We start from the raw sequence: 23307 nt of genomic DNA, 5'->3' as shown, positions 1-23307 counted from the left end.
AATATTGTACCAGTATAGACATGTTCTCACTAACTCTACAAATTGATGAACATATTTATCATATATAGATGATAGAAATGTAGGCCAATACTCCCATTTCACTCAATATCTTGAATGACATAAAATCCCAGCTCTATTTAAGTATCTGGTGTATTCCATCACTAGCACCCTTCTTTTAACTGCCAAAAGCCTCACATAACCTTAGTCATCATGATTTACAGTTTTAGAGGCTTTTTGGTAGATCATCATTCTGTGATTCTGTGAAAAGTCTATATCTACAAAACCAATCATGATATTTCTTTTAATAAAGGCAGAAGTATCTAATACTTTTATCTGAATGTGCTAGTTTTGTTCACAGTAGCTAGCATGGGACTATGTTTTGGATTCGTGCTTAAAAAAGTGTTGATAAAGCAGGGATTTTTTAATTATTGCTGGGCAGTGTGTACACAGAGCCAAGGCTTTTCTGCTTCTCACACTACCCAATCAGTGAGGAGGGTGGGCATGCACAAGAAATTGGGACTGGGAATAGCTGGGACAGGTGACCCCTGCTGACCAAAGGGACGTTCCAGACCACATGACATCATGCTCACTAATAAAAGCATGCTTACTAATAAAAAAGGAGAAGAAGTGGGAAGGACATGACACGACAAAACATGACCCAACATGACACACAACATTCAGAGATGTGTCATTTTTCTTCTCCAGTTATCATTTTCCTGGACATGACTAAACACCTGTCTGAAAACAGTGAAATAATTCCTTATTTTGCTATGTTTGCACATGTGGTTTTTGCTTTACCTAATAAAATGTCTCTATCTCACTCCATAAGTTTTTTGCATTTTCACCCTTTCAATAATCTCCCCAATTCCCCAGGCAGAGTAGCTGTGTTGCCAACTGGGGTTAAACTGGAACACCAGAAAAAATTCTGAATTTGCTTACTTTTTTTATACAAGTGGCAATATCAAGACGTATTATCAATAGTAAGACATATTAATAGCTTCGAAAATAGCAAGAGGAAGGTCAGATTTGGTTCTATCAAATGGCAAAATCCTCATTTGATATTACTTAAAAAAATAAAGTATGCCTGTAAAAAAACAAGCAATAATGACACAGATCACTATTAAACTGTACTATCCATGCACACAGTTGAGAAAATGGCATGTTTTGATATTTTATAGCTTCAATTATTACAGTTAGGCATAGAATACATACATTTATATAAAAAATTTATTAATCAGAAATTATTTTATTTACTAGATGCAGAAAAGAAGAATAGCTCTCCAAAAAGACCTGGCTGCAGCTGCACCGGTTTATAGTGTCTAACAAAGTGACTGTCTAAAAAAATGGGAAGTATCTTTGCAGTCAACTGTTACCTGACATGGTAAGATTTGGTAGAAAGAGGATCATGTTTGAAACTTTCTTGCTTTAATATTTCTTTCCTGTCAGGAAATAAAATGATATTTCATCTGAGCAGCAAATCTGATATGAATAAACTTTTACCCCAATGATGAACAAGCTTGCTACTTAGGAACCAAATAGACTTTTCTTAATTGCTACAAGAGATGTATGATATTCACCTCAAATTTATTCCAAGATAATCAGAGGAATTTAGAACTGATTCAGCTGATTCATAGGATCATCATAGAAACATGGAATGCCCTGGGCTGAAGGGGACCATGAAGAACACCTAGTTTCAGCTGCCCTGTCATGGTCAAGGTCAGCTTCCATTAGACCAGGATGTTCAAAGCCTCATCCACCTTGGCCTTGAATACATCCAGATTTGGATATCCACAGCTTTTCTGGGCAACATATTCCACTCTGACCACCCTTACAGTAAAGGATTTCTTCAGAGTATCTAATCAAATTGTCTCACAGTTTAAACCCATTCTCCCTGTCCTGTCACTACATACCCAGTGAGAGAGTATATACTCTCTCACAGAATTTCTTTACTTGCCTTTTTTAAGTTCTGGAATGCTGGAATTTATTCTTCCTGAAGCCTTCTCTTCTTCAGTCTAAACTATCCCAATTCCCTTAGTCTTCCTTCTCAGCAGAGGCGCTCCATCCCTAATCAGCTTTTTGGCCCTCTTCTGGACTTCTTGCAACAGATCGATGTTCTTCCAGTGCTGAGTACCCCAGAGCTGGATGCAGCACTCCAGGTGGGATAAGAAAAGCAGGGCAGAATCATCTCCCTTTCCCTGTTGGCCACACCTCTTTAGATGCAGCCCAGGACATTTGATTTTCTGGGCTACAAGCACACACCGCCTGCTCACATCCATCGCCTTCTCACCCACCAGCAACCCCAGGTCCTTCCCAGCAGGGCTGCTCTGGAACTGTTCATCCTGTTTGGCCTCCCTTGTCACAGCCCAAATGCAGCACTTTGCACGTGGCTTTGTTGAACCTCAAGAGGTTCCCAAGTGCCCACTTCTAGAGCTTGTCCAGGTCCCTCCAGAAAACATCCTGACCTTCAGGAGTGTCAACGACATCACTGCAAACAAAAAGAATAACAGTTTCTCTCTAGAAGATTTTTTTGGTACTAGGTAGCAGCTGTCCTTCATGATTTAAAAGAAAAAACAAAGCAAAAATGACAGATTTTATTAGATTTAATTAGTTGTGCACGATTGCTACTGTCATGTCATAATAAAATTTTTGACAATTTACACTATGACATGTCACTGGAAGTACACCACCAGCTAGATCAAATGCGCTGCACACAAAAACTGCAGAGCATTTAAAGACAACATTGCATTGCAAAATTCTTTAAAATTTTAAGACAAAGCATTCTGGAAAGCAAAAAGGAATGACATAAAGATAAATAATTACTGCACAAGTTTATAAAAGTGTAGAATTTTAAATCTTGAAGATTTTAATGCAAACAGAATTTTTCATTAGGAAAAATCCCTAGCTTTCTGACACAAAAATATTGAACTGCTCCATTGAGAACTGTATTAGGACTGACTCTACAATCAACAGAGTACATGTTGTTTTACACACAAGGTAACACACATTAATTAGCTGATGTAATATTGTGGCTAACAGATGGGGTGCATAAAGCAATGCCAACAACACTTCAGCAGTTCTTATTTAACACATTCACCTTTAGGAAAGTTATGAACATTCAAGGATAATGTCATTACGTTTTCCTTTTATGTCTTCAAATGCCCTGCTTTGATACTGATCTTTAAGTGTGAGACTGATGTTATTCAGGACATTGCCTTTTTTCTTCAGTCTAGCTGGAAAATTATGCCTGCAGTATAAAATATTGGTTCCTGAGAGCAAAAAAACCACATTTTAATATAATACTGTGATTTAAAATTTAAACTTCTATCTTTCGAAGAACCTTATTATCTTCTTCACATCAAATATGAATGTTTGTATAGACTTCAAATGCAGAAAGGAGTCTTAAGAATAAATCTTGAATAGATTGTGCTTAGTCTACTATCCCTTTAAAAAGTTTCTGATATTTTTTAAACAAAAAATGCCATGATTTTACTGGCAGCTATTGCTGCTTTACAGATGGTCAAGGACATATGTGGTTAAGACAGAATGAAATGAATTAACAGAAATTGACTAAAAGCTGTAAATAACTACTGTTCTCAAAAGCTTTAGATAAAAAGTAAGCTCCATGGATGATTTCCAAACATGTTTGTTGCATTAAAATATTTAGTAGAATAGTTAATGCAAACATTTGAATTTTAGAAAAGTAGAACTCTAAAAAATGCCTGCAAAATCCTGGCAAACTATGGTCCTCCCTACTGACTACTAGGAAAACCAAATACATGAAATAAAACCTGGGGACAGAGATCAGACTTCTCCTTCCAAACTGCCATCCACAAACTAAATGCATCTTTTTTCCTGGGCTGCATGTTCCAGCCCCAGTTGCCACGCTGACAGGGTGGGATCAGTGGAGAGCTCCTATCCTTGCTTTTTACTAACTCAAAAAATATGACAGCATCACCAACCTCTTGCATCCAAGCTACAGAATAGGCTGCAACATTGCATGCAGCCTTGCTATCACTGTAAGGAGCACACTCTACATGCAAGTCCTTGTACTCTAAGTGAAGAGTTCTTATCAGTTCCCTCGTTATAACATTAATATTGATACTTTAAATTAGGCAGAGGTATAATTATACAAACAAAAATTGTCTAGTATGTACCCCTTCCTCCAGTGATCTCTGTTCCCCCTCAAATGGCCCTCGGGGTTTTTTAAGGTAAATGACCAGTCTAGGGGAGAAGGGTGTATAGCTAGGCATCAACATCCTGGTTCCACGGGATTACATTATGAAAGATGGAACTACCTTTATTTCTCCCACACAGAGTGTTTTGGGCATGTAGATACCTTTGTTTCAGGAATATGTTTTAAGCATATTCAGCAATTTTCCAGTTTTTGCTATTTCTTAAATATTGCTTTAGACAGATTTGCTCTTGTTGAATCTACTCACAAATAGGTTCTTGTTCGAGACACAAGTGTTAGATCTTGTAAATCCTGCAATTTAATCACAAGTTATAATCCATTGTAAAGATTGTCTCAGAATCATTTTTTTGTTGGTATCAACTTGCATGTTGTTAATTTTCCTGTGTTACTGCAATTAATTCACAACTATTATTGTTTTATAAAAACTCTGCATTTTTACTCTTATGCTCCTTTTACATGACAAAACAATGCTGAATAAAAGTTTTAAGTGCTTTATAAAATGGGGTTTTTTATTAAGACATAGCATAACTGCAGAAATATAATAAACTAGTTCTTTTAAGTTGGTCTTGCACTCTGACTTTTGTGAAAAAAAATGTAAGGGAATGAACATTTGAAATTATCACTACAGTTTGTAAACATATATGAAATGCTTTATAAATCAGATTTTGAGCAATTCATCTTGTTTTTCAAATGCAGGCAACTTTTTTCGACCTAAGACTTGCATGAGTGGAAGAATCAGTATTCCATTTATCTGAAGAGCCTCTTGAAATACCATTTAGAAACTTTAGTTTAGGTAGAATTACATCATTTATGCTGAGTTAAATAACTGCTTTATATATTGATTTGAGTTTTACCCCTTTAATCCTCATCCCATTAATGAGGATCAAATAGCAGAGCATTTAAAAGAGAAAAGGAGGGGGTAGAGATACTACTTTCCTTCTTAATGGTAAAAATATATTTATTTTAAAGTATAAACTGTATTGTACTGCATTAATTTTGATTAATGATTTATATCATTTTGAGCAAAAATTAAGAAGCAAGACATACAATTAAGACATTTATTTAATGTCTTTTTCTTAATGAAAAAGTACATATAATTGGCTTAGAATGGAAGGCAATATAAATCATAGGTATCATATATTTAATGGAAGTCCCAGTTCAATTTTCTGTTATGACCCAATTCCTTATTTTAAAGTCCCCAAGTCACAGATCATTACAGATAATCAGAATGTGCAGGACTTTTCCCAATTCTGGCTAAAATTTATTTCTATTTGTGCAAGTTTCGAAAACTATTTTTATATGAGGGCAGAATTTGTCAAGTTTTTCACATTTCATTGATTTCTGTTTGAAGAATAGGTCTTCACTTTATGCATTGACTGGAGGAAGAGAGCTTCAGATGAACAAAACTATTGGAGTTTACAATACACAGGTATAAACAACAACATTTGTGTCCCCTTGTGCTTTTACCAGTGAATACTTCATTATCTAAAATTTTGATTTACATTCAAAAGGATCACTTCACAGAATTTATTTACTTCCAGTTTTTTGCACATTTTTATTGATTGTGTCTGCTAACTTCCTTTCTTATTTTGTGTATTGGATTCCTTCCAGATGGTATTATATCAAAAAATAGATATATCTGTTAGATACAAAAGATACAAAAGTCTTTTCATTTAATAAATCCAAGAATTATGCACAGGAAAATTAATTACATATCTAAATACACATTGAAATATTTGCCAGACACATGAAAAATATTTTCCAGGTTTCCTGAGCATCCTGTTACCAAGGTAAAATGTTTACTAGAAATAAGAAACAGTCTAAGAGAAATCGCCAGTTGCCTCAAGACCTAAACTTTAAATTCACAGAAATATGAGCTTTAGGACCATATGTTTAGATCACATAATTAATGAAGCTCTGATGCATTAGGATATAACTGTTTTTAATTGAATTTGAAGTTTATAACAAGTACCTCTCCCCAAATATGTCTAAGGTCTGTAAGAATTTCCAATTTCCAAATGTGACAAATGCCCCAGTATATGCTTCAGCAAACATGTCAATTTGCTCTGTTAGACCTATTCTAGCAGCAAGATCCCAGAGTCAGACCTTTGTCCCTCAGAGCAGGAGGGAAAGCCCAGATCAAGGGGCAGCCAGTGAATGTTGGCCCTACATTAGCATGGCAGCTTCCAGGATCGTTTCTCTCAGAAGGGCAAGTTCCAAGAGAGTTCATTTGTTTCTAAATCTATCCACTTCTTCCTCACAAGATGCCCTCATTTCTTTCTTTGCTGCCCAATGAATCTGGATTTTATTTATTCATTTGGGATTTTGTTTTGCTAAATGATTTAGTCCCAGCAGGATGGGCTGACAATACCTGCCCATCACCACTGGTGGTACTGCGAGGGGTCTGGAGGGTGCGAGAAGGAGGTCTGGCTGAAGTACAAGAGCCCCCTTTTCACCCAAACTGCAGGAAATCACAGCCCTCTAATCTCACCCAAATACCAATATCACAGCACCAATCCACAGTGCACTGGGCACTTTGATGCTGTTCAAGAAGCCTAATTAAAATTTCATTTGTTATGATTACTTTGCAATACTTTGTAGGCTGCTTTCTGCATTGTGCTTTCTGTGGACTCCTGGCATTAGCAGTACTGCTCAGCCGAATCAGTAAGAAACAGGAAAGTCTAATTCCAAGTTTCCCAAATGTCTTTGTGTGCAAGAGCATGGGATTAGTTTCTCAATCAAGCTGGCTGAGAACTAGATATTTCCTTTTCCTAATGGCTGCCCAAGTACACAGACGCTCTTAGAATTGAATTCTGCAAGGTTAGCTAACAGCACTGAAGAAAAGCTTTTTGCCTCAGAGATGCCCCAGACTTGGGATGATGCAGGCAGAGTGGCTGGACAGGACATCAGGAGCAGCAGAAGGGTTGCTGCTCTCCATGGTGGGCAGGCATGAGGCAGCTGGGCTGTCACCTCCATCACTGGCAGGGTCCCACAGCTGGAGGCAGGCAGTCAAGGCACCCAGCTGGCAGCAGAGGGGCTGGCCAGCATTGACAAGGATGGCCACGTGTGAGATCAGTGCAGGAAATCAACCTGCCCAAGGACAGGGCTAGGGGCAGACAGCCCTGAGACACAGGGGTTGGGCTGAACTGGCATCCTGTGCCATGGGGCAGGGCCTGACCCCTGCCAGGAAGGGACATTACTGCACTGAGAACCCTGAAAAAAGGAAAAGGTCTCGCACGTATGCCTCTGATGGTCCTAAGGAGGGTTTGGAAAAGATTCCAGGTCCAAGAATGGTGGAAGCAATTTCTTTAACAGACAGGATTTCTCTCCCAGGTATATGCCCCTTTGACATAGATAATGTTGTCAGTCAGACAACCCAGCCTCTGTTCTGTTTTGTCACTCAAAGACTGCTTGCTGAAACAGGAACTTGCCTTACTCGCAAATAAAAATCTAAGTTATTTGGAGAGAAATTTTCAGTAAAGGTACATAAGTATATTTCTTTCAAAATAGATTATTAGCTAATACATTACTTAATGTTATCTAAATGCAGTTTAACAAGTTGTGGTGGGGCATCTGTTCTTGTGCCTGCTCTGTGACCTCAAGAGCTCCTGATAATCCTTGACCCAACTGGCTGAGGGGCAAAGCGTCCCTTGACCATACCAGGAGCTCTTGCATACTAAAGTAAGGTGGGAGCCATAAGGTGGGAACCATTCTGGCTGTAACATGAGCATCAGCTGCCTGACCAAGGTAGGGAACGAAGGATAACTGACTGACCACATTAGCCTTGGTAAATCATTTTCCTGAACCATCACCCAAATGGAACAGTACTGTTGTTATGAGACCTTCTGAAAAAATTAATCTTAGTCAAGTGAAATGGTACCATTGTTACAGAATTTTGAGAAATTTCAGGTATTATTGACTTGAGATAGAGCCAGGATGAAGCTGATGACTAAAGGCAATCATCTTGCAACCCAGTGGCGAGCAGCCCTAAGTGAGGCCCTTTGAGCACTCCTGGACTGCAGTGGGCTGTGCCAAAACCTCCCTCTGAGTGGGGACCCTTCTCAGAGCTTGAAAACTCTCAGGTGTGCAATGCTTGGAAGACCATCAGTAGACAACCAGGCCTAGGCTCATACCCACACACACACACACTCTGCTCGAGGTGTAACCCATGCCTGCTGAGAAACACCAGGGGGTTTGATGTGATTCATTGAACCCAAGGGGAACTTTTGGTATCTTTACTCACATAGATATAGATGCATACACCTCTGCCTCTCTGCATGGGCATGAATTGTGTATGGTGTGTTTCTTGCTATCATGAATCTGTGATGAAGTCACCGTCAAAAATGTAGAAAATTCCATTGAATCCATTTGGTATTGATGGCAGACCAATGTATCTTGCAAGAGTGTGGAAAGGGAGGTTTTAAGCTCCAGTTCTCAATTCCTTCACAATTCTGTTTTGAAAATAAATGCAGAGCCTGCATTACAGAATATTTCTAAGAATTAGGAAAAATTTTCATTACTGAGTGTCGCTGTAGGACACGAAAGAACGCACACACGCACCGTTCTCCAGGTGAGAAGGAAAAGAGGGCGTTTATTCTCTGACTCCATAATTTATAGTTTTACAAAGGTAACAGTGGATTGGAGGATGACAGTGCCACCTCTCCACAGACACTGGTTTAACCAACAGTCCGTCAACCGTGTCCGTTTTTCACAAGAATGTAAATTATGAGTTGTTTACAGGAAAGTGTGTGGGAAAGTTCTTTACAAGAATGTCAATATCAGAAGGCTTTTCTAGAAATCTCAAAAACCCAGGGTGACATCTCACCCTTTTTTGTTTAAAAGAAAAAAAAAGAAAAGAAAAATGAACAATGCTCAGTGTTCGCTTGCGGAGGAATCATCGGAGTGACCGCTCTCATCATCTGCATCAGAGTCATCACTCAATGATTCACCCGCTTGCTGCCTTTCAGGTTGGTCACGGTTTCCATCTTGTTCATTGGCTGGATTCTGTCTCTGCGGTCGTAGGTCAGGGCGAACACATTTTGAAGGTACCCAGCGTACCCCAGTATCTGTGGATACACAAGCATACCCGCGCCCCGAAGCGATCAGGTCATAGGGACCTTCCCACTGTTTGGTGACTAAATTCCGCACCCGAACCTTCGCCCGAGGCTGATGTGCCTCGTCCGCAGCCTGCAACGAGAGATGGTGATTCAAAATGACAGGATTATTTGAGTTCTGCGGCACTGTGAGATGATTGATTGTGCACAAAGCTTTTGCCAACCGACTGTGCGGGGTTTCACCCTGCATTCCCCGTTTTTGTTTTTGTAGAACCTGCTTCAGAGTACCATGAGCGCGTTCTACAATAGCTTGACCAGTTGGAGAATGTGGGATACCAAACCTATGCGAGACCCCCCACAACTGCAGGAACTGCCGCACCTTTTGTGATGCATAAGCAGGACCATTGTCGGTTTTCACAGCAGAAGGTATGCCCAGAACAGCAAAGGCCTGCCTCCAGTGGGCAAGGACATCACGGGCCTTCTCCCCAGTGTGAGCTGAAGCCCACATCGCAGAGGAGAACGTGTCCACCGTGACATGCACATACTTGAGCCGGCCAAACTCGGCAATCTGGGTGACATCAGTCTGCCACAGCTCCAAGGCCCTAAGGCCTCTGGGGTTTACCCCTGCTGGCAAAGGCGGAGCAAGTGCATGGCAGTCATCACATGACTCAACAATGTCACGAGCCTCCGTCGGCGTCAGGTGAAACTGCTTCTGCAGAGTATGTGCGTTTTGGTGGAAAAACCCATGCGATGCCTTGGCCTGCGCGAGTGTGTCAGGCTGAGGCGCTACCCACGCCGGGTTAGCCAACTTGTCAGCCCTCGCGTTACCTTCCACTATAAAGCCTGGCAAATTGGTGTGACTCCTCACATGCAGAACATAGAATGGATGAACCCGAGCCTGAATGGCACACCACAGGGTCTTCAGTAAATGAAACAAGGCAGGATTACTGACCTCCTTCAAAACCGAATGACCCAGCCGTTGTGCAATATCTGCCACATAGGCGGAATCCGTGACCAAGTTGAAAGGTTCCTGGGAAAATTTCTCAAATGCCATGACAGCAGCCCTCAGTTCAACCAATTGGGCTGACCCTTCCTCATGGCCTACCAACACCTGCCACTCAGATCCGTCCCTCCAGGTAACGATGGCCTTTCCTGTCCTTCCTGAACCGTCAGTGAAGACGGTGGGTCCTTGCACGGGGTCCTGGCTATGTTTAGGCCGCAAAGAGATCTGTGTGCATTTTGCCATATGCAGTAGCCTATGGCTGGGCAGATGATAAGAAATCTGCCCTGAAAAATTTTCCAGAGCACTCTGCAGGGACACACTGTTTGCAAAGCTCCAGTCAAAATCCTCCCGTGACACCGGGAGTATGATCTTTGCAGGATCCGCACCCATCAATTGCAAACACCGTTGCCGGCATTTGAGTATCAAATGAGCAATCAGCTCAAACAACGCAGTTGCCGTCTTCCGCGGCTGATGGGGCAGGAAAACCCATTCCAGAACGTGCAAGGGATCAGACCATTCGTCACTCCATTGGCCAATAATGCCTGTGGGGTACGAATCTGGAGTGGTGACAAACACAGTGATATCAACGGAGGGATCAATGCGATAGACCTGGCAAGCCGAAACAGCCTGCTGAACCACCTCCAACGCCTTATGCGCCTCAGGGGTCAATGTGCGAGGTGACTTTAGATCAGAGTCTCCCTTCAACAAATCGTACAGAGGAGACAGCTGTGCATCGGTCAGTCCCAAGTACGGACGCAACCAAGTGATGACGCCTACTAGTTTCTGAGCATCATTCAGCGTCTTCACGGAATGCACAAATTGTACCTCCTGGTGACAGATCGTTCGTTCCAGAATCTTGACCCCCAGGTACTTCCAAGGTGGTTGTTGTTGAACCTTCTCTGGAGCTACCTGCAGTCCATGAGCATGCAAGGCATCGAGCAACCGAGGCTGAATCCTCAGCAGCTCACCCTGGGTGGACGCGGCCACCAAAATGTCGTCCATATAATGATACAGACGTGCATCAGGGAACTGCTTGCGAACTCCAGACAAGGCACGAGCCACATACCACTGGCATATGGCCGGGCTGTTCCGCATGCCCTGAGGCAATGTCGTCCATTGATATCTCTGTGCGGGCTCAGCCTCATTAATTGCTGGCACCGAAAAGGCAAATTTCGGCCTGTCATTAGGATGCAAAGGAATTGAAAAGAAACAGTCCTTTAGGTCGACAATAAGGACCGGCCAGTCTGCGGGAAGCATGGTAGGTGACGGCATGCCTGTTTGCAACGTCCCCATGCTTTCCATCACGGCATTGACCTTTCGGAGATCTTGTAACAACCTCCATTTACCAGATTTCTTTTTTATACAAAAGACAGGAGTGTTCCAGGGACTGGTGGAAGGCTCCAGATGACCCTGGTCCAACTGCTCCTGCACCAGATTCCGAAGGGCGTCCAGTTTATCTCGAGGAAGGGGCCACTGCTTTTCCCAAATAGGTTTGTCCACCAGCCACCGTATAGGAGGCGTGGGACACCCTGCGCCCTTCACTGCAGTGGCCCCCATCAAAAATCCGTCCCGATGCGCACCCCCCAGACAGACAGAACATCCCTCCCCCAAAGGTTGGCAGGAGTAGAAGTAACATGAGGCCTAACCCAGGCCGTCTGTCCCTCCGGGTTCACGACAAGTACCGGCCGCTGGCTCACATAACATTGCGCCGTCCCTCCCAGGCCCGCGACAGATGTCCCCACCGGGTCCAAAGGCCACTCCGGGGGCCATGCAGCAAGGGAGAGAACCGTGACATCAGCACCGCTGTCAAGAAGCCCGCGGAGGTGGATTTCCGACGGTGTTGCGCCAGGAACAGACAGGGTACACAGCATCTCAGGACGGTCCTTGGTCAGAACAGCAGTCCAGTGAACTTGAGGCGGCCCAGTGGATCCAAAGCCACCAGCTCCACGTGACTGGTCAGCCGTCCTGCGAACAGAGGACTTAAAAGGTACAAGTTGAGCAATCCGTGTCCCCTTCGGGATCGTGACAGGGGGGGTGGGTGTGGAAACCATGGCACAAATCTGCCCTGTAAAATCCGCATCAATGAGCCCCAGGTGAACAATGATGCCCTGAAGGGTGGCACTAGACCTCCCCATAAGGAGAGCACTCATGCCCCCACCCAAAGGACCAAAGGCATCCAGGGGAACCTTGTGTATCTCAGAAGACTCTAAGACAACTGTTGCTGCGGTGCAGACATCCACGCCTGCGGATCCGCGGGTGCTGGCTGCAAGCCGGCAAAGGAGACCTCCATCGGCTCGAGGGTCTGGGGAGGAACTTGTGTCTGAGCGCGCCCCCCCTTCTGCGCGCTTTGCTGGGGGTTTAACGAGCCCGGTAAAGCCTGGCCGTTAACATGAACCGTCGCCTTACACACGTTGGACATGTGATTCGGCCTACCACACCGACCGCACAAGAACATGGGGAATTTGGCCTTCTGCGCTTTCTTCCCCTTCTTCTTCCCAGCCTGCGCAGTCCCCTGCTGTGGCTGCCTGCCTTGTGGCGATGCCCAAACCGGCTGCGCAGCAGCAGCCACGGCAGCCAGCTTCCGACTCGGAGGAACGACTCTAGCACAGGCCTCCGCCATCTCCCAAACGGTAGGATCACCAGGCATGGCTGCTATGACCTTCTTACAAGCCTCATTGCAATTGTACCTTACAAGGTTTGCAATCGTAGCAGTCCTTACCACAGGATCAGGCAACTGCCTCTCTATGGATGCAGTCAGCCTTGCCGCAAACGTCATGAAAGGCTCATCGTCCCCCTGGACAATGGTCGAAAACGGCTGCCTTGGAGCAGCCATTTCCATAGTTTGAACAATTGCCGCCATGCCCAGTGTGCGGCACTGATCCAGCACAAGGGGATCATATCCAACTTGCCCTTGAACATTGTCATACCGTCCTGTTCCCATCAGCATATCAGCTTCAACTCTGTGCCTGGGGTCCTGTGGGCTCAGCGTTGCGTTCTGTGCCACTGCTTGAGCCGCCAACCGGCCCCACTTGGTCTCGAAAACACCAAACTGCACAGGGTCAAAGAGAGAATGTGCCACACAACGAAGATCATGAGGTGTCAACACATCTGAAACAATCCTGCGAAGAGTCTGCATAACTTCTGCAGATCCCAAGCCATGCTTAGCAACTGCCTCCCGGAGCTCCTTTTCCAGCTTATATGAAATGGGCTCATAGGTGTTCTGAGCAACACCCCTGAGCACAGGGAAAACCTGGGGAGCCCCTGGCAAAGCCATTGCACCTGTTGTGTCCCGGTCAGGGACAAGAGAGGACGAGCGGCCGAAAGCCAAGTCAACGTCTCTCATCCCCGCACCCCCTGCAGCACCGGCAGAGCCAAAAGGGTCCACTGGGTGACCCTGCCAATGCCGTGCAGAGGCAGGTTCGGTCATCTCATCGGCTTTTGTTTTTGTATCACGCCAAAAACGCTCGGGGTGCCTTGGACGAACTGTCACCTGACATTCAGGAAGGGTCCAAAGGTTCGACGAGGAAACACCCCGGCTCCTGGCCCCCACCGGTCTCCCACCAGCCGTGTCAGCAGTTGCACCAAAGGTAAACACCCCAGCGCCCTGCTGTGCCACAGCCCCACTAGGAGTCGCTGCGCTGCACACGGGGGCCGGCACAGCCCTCACCTCTGTCTCTGACCAGGATGCACCCCGCGCGGGGCCCCCCTCCCCTGGCACGGGAGGGGGGCAGGGCGCCGAGAATGATGCAACCTGTGAGACATTTCCCTCGGGGGGTGGCACAAGGGAACCAGGCAGGCCGCCTATGAGCGTCCATTTCGGTCCACCGGAGTCCACAGTGGGTAATGCCCCCACCGTGCGGAGTGGGACGGGCCGCCCGCTCCCCGGAGCGGGGCCGGGCACAGCCCCGATCGGCGTCCCGCCCCCTGCTGGGAGAGGGGCGGGCCGCCCGCCCCCTGCTGGGAGAGGGGCCGAGCCGGGCGGAGCGCTGACTGACACTCCGCCCCCCGCCGGGAGAGGGGGAGCCCGCCCGCCCTCCGGGGCCGAGCCGGGCGGAGCGCTGACTGACACTCCGCCCCCGGCCGGGAGAGGGGGAGCCTGCCCGCCCCCCGGGGCCGAGCCGGGCGGAGCGCCGACTGGCACTCCGCCCCCGTCCATCTCCACCGACTGCGCATGCCCAGCCGGCTCAGAGACGGGGGGAACCTCCCCCTGCTCCGAAGGGTCCGATCCGGGGGCGGGAGAGCCCGTCCCCATCACACTCGGGGAAAACCTCACAGAGACACCGCAGTTAGGGCATAGAGCCGTCACCGTTCCCGATCCAGGCGGGGGTGAGTCTTGGCTCTCGAGAGCCGGGAAGGCATAGAGAGAGGGCGTCCCGCCCCCCTCCCCGCCGCCCGCGCAGGGCGGGATGGGGCGAGGACAGACCGCCAACTCCCCAGAAGCCCCCAAACCCGAGACCAGCTGGCCAGGAGCCCAGTCCACCCCGGGGGAGCAACCACCACCCCCGAGGACACCGTCCCGCGGCAGGGAGGGGGGGGGGGCCACCTCAGGCAAAAACTCAAACTCCTCGTCATCCACGTCTGAGACAGAGGGGGACCCCTGCAGTCTACAAGGACTACAAGAACCAGAACCGATCCAAACAGTTTGGCATATTTTCCACTGTATTAAAAGCGGCGCCACATCGGTGGTACAATCATCGAGGAGAGCCTCCATAAGGCGATCCCCCAGGAAAGACCACTCCTGCCTGGAAAACGCCTTCGTAGGGACCGAAAAAAACCCTTGTTCCCGGGCCCATAAAAACAACCTCACAAGACTATCCCAGGAAACAGAAATCTGTTTCCATTCCAGGAGAGACTTCCATAGATCTAAAACGAGGAAGTCTTCCTTAGAAGGCACAGAGGTCGCCATCACCCCAAAAAACAGTAAGCTAACACCGCAAGGGAAGACACAACCTCACCACAGTATCTTATCCCAGCCCGGGCTGCAGTACACTCGGCGGTCACCAGATGTCGCTGTAGGACACGAAAGAACGCACACACGCACCGTTCTCCAGGTGAGAAGGAAAAGAGGGCGTTTATTCTCTGACTCCATAATTTATAGTTTTACAAAGGTAACAGTGGATTGGAGGATGACAGTGCCACCTCTCCACAGACACTGGTTTAACCAACAGTCCGTCAACCGTGTCCGTTTTTCACAAGAATGTAAATTATGAGTTGTTTACAGGAAAGTGTGTGGGAAAGTTCTTTACAAGAATGTCAATATCAGAAGGCTTTTCTAGAAATCTCAAAAACCCAGGGTGACAACTGAGGAAACTGTATAAAGGGCTGGCTCAGGATCTGTTGACTCTGAAGATACATGTTGCAGAGGTTCCTGATTCATAGCTTTCACAGAGACTCCTAAAGCAAGCAGAATTTACATCTGTTATGAACTTAAACTGCTATCCTTACATTTTCCTCAACTGCAAACACGAATTAATAACACTGCAAACAAAATTAATTATTTTCTGAAAGGAAAAAATTAGGAGTTTTCAAAGCAGGATTTCAGGAAGCAAGACAAGTTTCCTGTTAAACCAGACCAGTCTTTAAATACCATTTTCATTAGGGAATGTTTTAAATTAACAAAACTAATTTGACTGAAACTCAGAAGATTTTAATGTCTTACATTCCCATTTAAAATGATAAGTGGCTAATTGTATTTCTTTTTGACAAGGCAAACCTTTAAACATATGTGTTCAAAGAAATTTATAATGAGTTTGAAAAATTAGCTACTCCAATTGGAAACATCATTGCTAGCTGTTCAAATACAATTTTTACTTATACTGTAATTTCCACTATTAAATCCAGATTTAAAAATATTCATTCCTGTGTTTGGCGTATGCATCTTCATAGACATATGCTGATAGACTACCTTAAGTTGATGTATACTCTGATGACTACTACTGTGTTACTTCTTCATGTAAAAGTACTGCCTTTTTAGCAGTCAGATAAACTGCATGTGACACAATAAAATGTTATAAAAATTAGGATATTATTACAGACAAATCCTGTAATAAAATTACTTGTCACTTAAAAGATATTTTTGTCTTCACACCTGAACTACTGTGTCATATCTGGAATCCTGTGTCCAGTCCTGGATTCCCAAGCACAAGAGAGAGATGGAGTTACTGGAGAAACTCCAGCAAAAGTGCACTAACATAAGAGACTGGACTATCTCTCAAAATCTGAGAAAAACAAATTTTACTGCTCTCACCCTTTGACAGCTCTATCGTTGAGTCTCTTATTGCCTTTAGTTCTGAACTCTGATTTGAAAAATAAATTATAATTCACGATAAGTTAAAAATCCAACATTGAATTATTGCTACAAGAGAGAAATTATTAAAAAAACACATGCAACCTTCTCTGTACTTTTAATACAATATAGAGGAGAGAAAGATGGAGAAAGTGTATTTTTGGCCCTAAACTATTTAGAAAATCTTGCAAGAAAACATAATTTATGTATCATGTAGCATTTATATTATATAATAGCAAAATGTACTATTACATATATTCCTTTTTTATTTTCTTATATCTTCAGAACCAAACAAGTAGGATAGGGTAAAATATAGATCACGTTAAAAATAATCAGAACTGCAGAAGCAATTGCATATTTACCTACTAAATGTGTACAGTTTTTACTCCATGCTTGCAATTTAGAAATTTTTTTAATTCCAGCTCTGTGGCAATTCACGTGCAGTGTATGTATGAGTAGCTGCCTCTGAAAATGTGCTTTCTATTTTTCCCTGTGGATAATTGCATAATTATATCAATGTGGAAAAGTTTACAAAAACAGACAACTCTTCATCTATCTATCTATCTATCTATCTATCTATCTATCTAGCTAGCTAGCTAGCTAGCTAGCTAGCTAGCTATATCTATATCTATATCTATATCTATATCTATATCTATATCTATATTTAATCTATATCTATATCTATGTCTATATCTATGTCTATATCTATGTCTATATTATCTATATCTATAGATAGATAGATAGATAGATAGATAGATAGATAGATAGATAGATAGATAGATGGATTCCAACTACTTTTTAAAAGGACAAATAATTTCCATATATTTAAGGAAAAAAGTAAGATACAGAAAAAAAGGGTAGTATACATTCTTCGTCAAAGGAACTAAAAACCTTATGAGGCCAGATGACTGTTTCATTTACTTTTCTCAAATTTTTTTAGCAAAAGTCAGACTCAGAGGGGCTATGACTGCTTTTCTAAATACATCATTGGGTAACCACTTAGGAAGAAAAAGAGCTGTAGAAGACAAAGCATATTGTTGGCATGAAAATAAACGTGTAAGCACTAACTAAGAAAAAAATTATGCTAGAAATAAGGGAAAAAAAATCTCTAGTCATCAAGGAAGTGATTCTCTGGAACGTTCTAAGAACAATACCTGGTGACCCAGCAGAACACTCCTTATCCTCAGTCTTCACTTTTCATATGTTTAAAATATTGTGGGTTGCAGTCTCACAGCCCTCCCCAACAGCTGTGACTTCTTGCTACATTAGCTAAATGTCACTTTAAAGAGTAGAGAAGAATGCAAAAGGAAAATAATTCATGCTGTAAAAAGGGAAAATATATTTTTAGAGTAATACTAAAGCTGAAAACTTCATTTTTGTGGATTTCCAAACACAGTTTTTCAAGGTTTTTAAGTATTTTGCCAGTTCGTCAAAAGTAATGCTGTCCTTGAGGATTTGCCCTGCAGTTTTATAGCTATGAGCTATTTCTTATTTACAACTGCGTTAAGCAGGTCACCTGGTAGTAGCATAAATGGGTATGAAGCAGTGGTGGTATTTAGTCATTCCTAATAAGAATGCTGACTAGGAGATATGTGTTGCAAGGGGTCAAGAGATGAATTGTGTTTTGGAATACAGAGCATGGAAACCACAAGCTATCAATTAAATTCTAAGCATTTCAGTGGAAAGAATTGCGGACTATCAGCAAGACTAAATATTCTGAAATGCTAATTTTGAAATCTCTGGCAGGCTATTAGGTGTTGTCAGTGTTACAGACGTATTTACTAGCACAAGGAATATGTTTGTGGATAAGAGAGAGGTCTACCCTCCATGCTATACCAGCTTCTGACAGGGCTGCATTGCTGTTTAAGCCTATGCATCAGGAGCCGGTGCACCAGTCTCCTCTTCATAAACAACATTTATTTTATCATAATTGCCACTATTTTTCTTTGGTTGCCTGCTTGCATATTTATATATAAGGGGACACATGAGATCCAAGAGGATACTGAGAAGAAAATAATTTGAGTTTGCCTGCACAAGCACTGCAACATCTCATTCAGTCCCTCCATGTAGGAAGGCACATCCAGAGGTCAGGAATGGAGTTATGGAGCCACTTGATGCAAAGATGTAACGTCCCTCAACTCTTCACTCTTAATCCAGGAAGGACAAAGGTTATATGAAAGCACCTTTTTGTTCCACCCATACACATTCCTCTCGAGAAATATGAAAAGAAAGTTAGCATCACAGTTAGTTTCTTCTCATGTACAATATCTGCATATTTCATTCCCTGGGGTAATTTTCAAAGAATTCCTCTTCCCCACCACCACCACCTACTTATATTTTCAGATCTAGAAATATGCGATAAGAACTGTACTTACAATTCTTAACTTAATTGGCATTCTTTCAAGTGCAATTACATATAAAAGATTGGCCTTTATTCTTGTCTCAATGCTACTTAAAATGCCTGATTTTTTTTAATACACTGACCATATTCACTCATTTTAAATATCACTCTGACAGCTCTATACAACAAAAATCACTGGGCTTGAGAGGTTCATTCAATTAATGGTTTTAACATTTAGAGTAATAAAAAGTAGATATTTTCCCTATAAAAACTTTAATTGTTAAGTTCTTTTCCCTAATTAGGATGAAGTCAAGGAAAATAAAGAACTGAAAATATGCTTCATCCTTTATCTAGCCTACTTTTGAAAATAGATATTTTCCTATGTTCAGCTAACTTTAATTTTGTCAAGTAAGATTACTCATTTCAGAGAACAGGGTTACTGAGGAGGTCACTTCTTTTTTTTCCAACTGCTGGAAGCAAAGGAAAAATATTGCTAATACTCATGGTCTGGCAGTTGCTGGCAGTCTCTACACTTTGATCAGATTAAACCTAAATACACTATCTCAGTGCTTCTTGAGTCAGTTTTTGCATTAGAATGTTTTCTTTAAAAGAAAAAAGAAGGAATCCTAAAGCCCTGATTTTTGAATTTTTTTTCCTCTAGCCTAGAGAATATATTTAATATAAAGAGGAATTTAAACTGGAAAACAATACTTTTCATGAATTACATTACTTAAAAAAGAAAATAAAGACTCTAAATTTAAAAAAAGAAAATCTTTACAGACCGAAAATATAATAGTCCCATTTGGTTTTATTTATGAAAATGCAAACAACAGAAATATTTCTGGAATTTAAAAAAAATTCTTGAACAGCTCAAACAGTTTGTATGACTAAGGCTCAGCTATGGGTGAAGAAAGTCAAAAGCCAGTAATTCTGCAAAGTGTAAACTGAAACATTTGCCTCATAAGTATGTTAGTTCCTCAGCCTATTAGTATTCCTCATCCTATTGCAGCATATTACAAGCCTCCATAAAATTCCAATAAAGAGTGTCATGAGGAAGAAAATAATAAAACCAAGATGAGTGACATGCTTAAGCAGCATGCTGATACCTCTCTGCCTTTGCAAGGTAAAGGCAAACATATATGAGAAGAAAACTGAAAGTTCTTGACAGAGATTGATGTATGTCTGTGCAGGTGGCATGGTAAGTTTAACTTTTCAAAATACTCAGAAACTAAAAGACAATGTATGTAGTATGCACAAAGTTGTTGCAGTTTTGTTTTACAATCTTCTTTTCATAGTCTCTTTTCAAAGACGCCTTATCCTGGTATTTTTGTGACACATTGCCTAGCGCAAAATTATTGTGATGGATGTTGCTTTTAAGCATTGGGGTAAATGACAATTTTAATGGGCAGTACATATGACATAAGGGATCATCAACAGAGGCTTGGTTTGGAGCAGACTATTCTTCATGATTCAGCAAGTACTAAGAAATTCAAATTTAAAGTTGAGTGAAATGAAGTAACCTGAGGGAAGAAAAAGGAAATATTTGAGAGAGCAGGAGTATATTATAATGAAAAGGAAAACATTCTTAATTAAATAAAGGTGAATTATTAAGTGTTCTGACAATTGTAGCATCCTTCTAACATACTAAATTTGCCTTCCAAATAATGCGTACAATGATGAGCAAGAGGTGTGGAATGACTGGTTTTATTCCATGGGCCGCCATTCTGTTTCTTCCTAAATTAAAATTTTAGGGACATAATGAAACTGTCCTAATGTAGTACAACAATTTAAACCCAAAATATGACTTTGTGGTTCCATAACACGCTATATTTGATGTGAAATTCTTAAACTTCTTCTTCTTGTAATCTTACTTAGTTCTCTTTCTGAGTTGCTTAAAGGAATATATCCCAAGGCACTCTAGGCTGTTTCAAACAATCTACTGTTTCGGAGATTTTGATGGGGAAATGAGAAAACTGGGATAGTAAGAATCATGAAACCTATCTGTTCATTTGCCTAGGAGCTGGCAATAAATGGGTTTTCTGTGATTAAGCATGCTTGTTCTCAGGAAATTTTTTATCTTGAAAAGCCATTGTCTTTCTTGAAAGCTGTGATTTCAATGGATGCTATAATTTAATCATATTTAACCATGTAAGAAATATGTAGAAACTTTTTCCCATAATGATTCCTAATGTAATGCCATATAGTACTATTCAGGATATGGTCCTTGTCCCAGCTAGGACAGGGTTAATTCTTGCAGTAGCCAGGAGGTGCCATGGAGATCATTTTATACCATCTCATGTCATTGCCAGGGGTGGGGAGGAGGGGTCCCTTCTGGGTCCCTTCCAGCTTGGCACAGCATCATGGATGGAGCAGTGGGTGTTGTTTCCATTTGAGTAACTCATTTCTTGTATCGTCTCTGATTACTACTGTTGCTGTTACTCTTTATTTTCTTATCTCATTGAGGTTCCCATTAAACTGTTCTTTTGTCCACCCACGATCCTTACCTTTCCTGCCTCCAGTTCTCCTGTCCAGCCCTCTGCAAAGGAAGGAGGAGAGTGGGAGTGAGAGAGCAGTGCATGGTTCCAGTGGGAACATGAAAGTGGAGAATACCATTCCTAAACCACAACAGAGGCCTTTATGTTCAGAGAATGAAAGGGTCAAGAGGATAGGCTGCCGGACGTGCAAATACCTCAATACTTACAGCTACATTTTTCTTGAATCGTTTTCCAGAAAGTATAAAAAAGTCCTTGTTTTAGAAAGTCAACTAGTCTAACACAATTTCACTCTTCTTAATTGTCTTTCATTCTTTAATTTTCTTGTTGACATGCCAACAAGACTTCACATCCTAGATGATATGATTCAAGTAGTCTGACATAATGCCTTCAAGGATTTAAGTTGTCATAGACTTCATAATCTCAGAAAGAACAGTTCAAATTTTCTGTAGGCAACAGAGAAAACAGATAATGTTTTATTTATATGTAGTAGAAAAAATAAGATGCAAAGTGTTATATTTTTATTTTCCTTTAAAAACAAACAAGCACATCAATTGTGGTGACAAAAATGGATTAAATATTGTAATGTGAAAAAGCATGCTGAGAACCAAAACAAAGAGACAATGTTGTCAGTGTGAGGCTTTTTTTTCAAGTTTTATAATGTTTGACATGTTTCATAAATGTTCAAGTCCTGGGATCACACAATCATAAAAGTCTGTAGTTTTTAACTTCTTTATTTTCTGCAAAATTAAGCTCTGAAGCTCTCATCATCATGAAAACAAGCTTAAAAAGGGGGACTATGAGGGATAAAAAACAGGTTTTCATTGAAAACCAAGGGCAAGTTAAAAGATCTAAACTTTTCTGTCATATGGAGTACCATGAAAATAAAATATTTTCAAGAACGTAGGGACTTGACTTACTGTGTTCAGCACCAATTCAGTGATGTTAAGGAAGTTTACCTGTCTGACCATCCAGAACCCACACTGTCAGTCACACTCGCACTGCCTGGGCTGGGACCAAGGACCCTTCCCAGTTTCCCACTCTCACACAATCACACCAGATTCCCTTACCAACTCAACCCCAGAGTAGCAGACATCCAAATCCTTCAAATAATTTAATCATAGTGCAACAACTAGATCATAAAATAAGAGCTCGAGCTGGTGCCTCTGAGGAGGGGCTCAGAACAAAGAAACTCCTGGGATTTTTAACCCTCACAGTCTAAGGGGCAGAGCGTCTGGGATCCTCAGCTCCTGCCATGTCTCCCAGTGTCCAGTCTCCCAGCTGGGCTACAGGTCCCAGTTCCCCTTTGTTATGCAGTTCACAGCCCCTTGGCTCAGGCTTGGTTCCTGGTCCCTAGAGCTCAGCCTGCAGCTGTTCCACCTGGCTACCTGCACTGAGTGGGTTCTTCAGCAGTGTGAATAGAGGTAAACTTCTCACCAAGTGCCTCTTATGGGCAGGTAGGCTTGAGGTTCTGTGGACCTTCAAGGAAAAGAGTCTGTCTATAAGATGTGGATCCTCAAACTATCTCTCATCTCAGAAACTCCTGCTCCATTATTTAGCTTCCCTCTTTTTTCTCTGTTTAGTGGCTAAGTGCAGCAGATCCAGGGAAAACTCAGAAGATGAGGCTGTGTGCAGTTTTTCACCAATCCTTCTCTATTTTGTGAAACTCCTAAATGCAACTGCATGTAGTGAGCTGCTCTAGAGTACTGAAGAGATAAAAGTTTACTGCACTGAAACTAGCAGCAAAAGGGTAGTGGTTTACTGCAGTAGAATAAGAAGAAATTTTTTCTTGCTTTGCAATTTTTACCTAAGAAAAAGCATGATTCACATAATATGTGATCACGCCAATTATTAAGTTTTATTGAATAGTGATGACGTTGATGTGGATAAAATGTCCTCAAAAGTGGCTTAGTTTTGTATTATTTAGAAAGTACTGCAA

Source organism: Fringilla coelebs (assembly GCF_963513975.1).
Source record: "Fringilla coelebs genome assembly, chromosome: 4".
NCBI classification, from domain to species: Eukaryota; Metazoa; Chordata; class Aves; order Passeriformes; family Fringillidae; genus Fringilla; species Fringilla coelebs.
Note: the sequence above shows the minus strand (reverse complement) of the source record.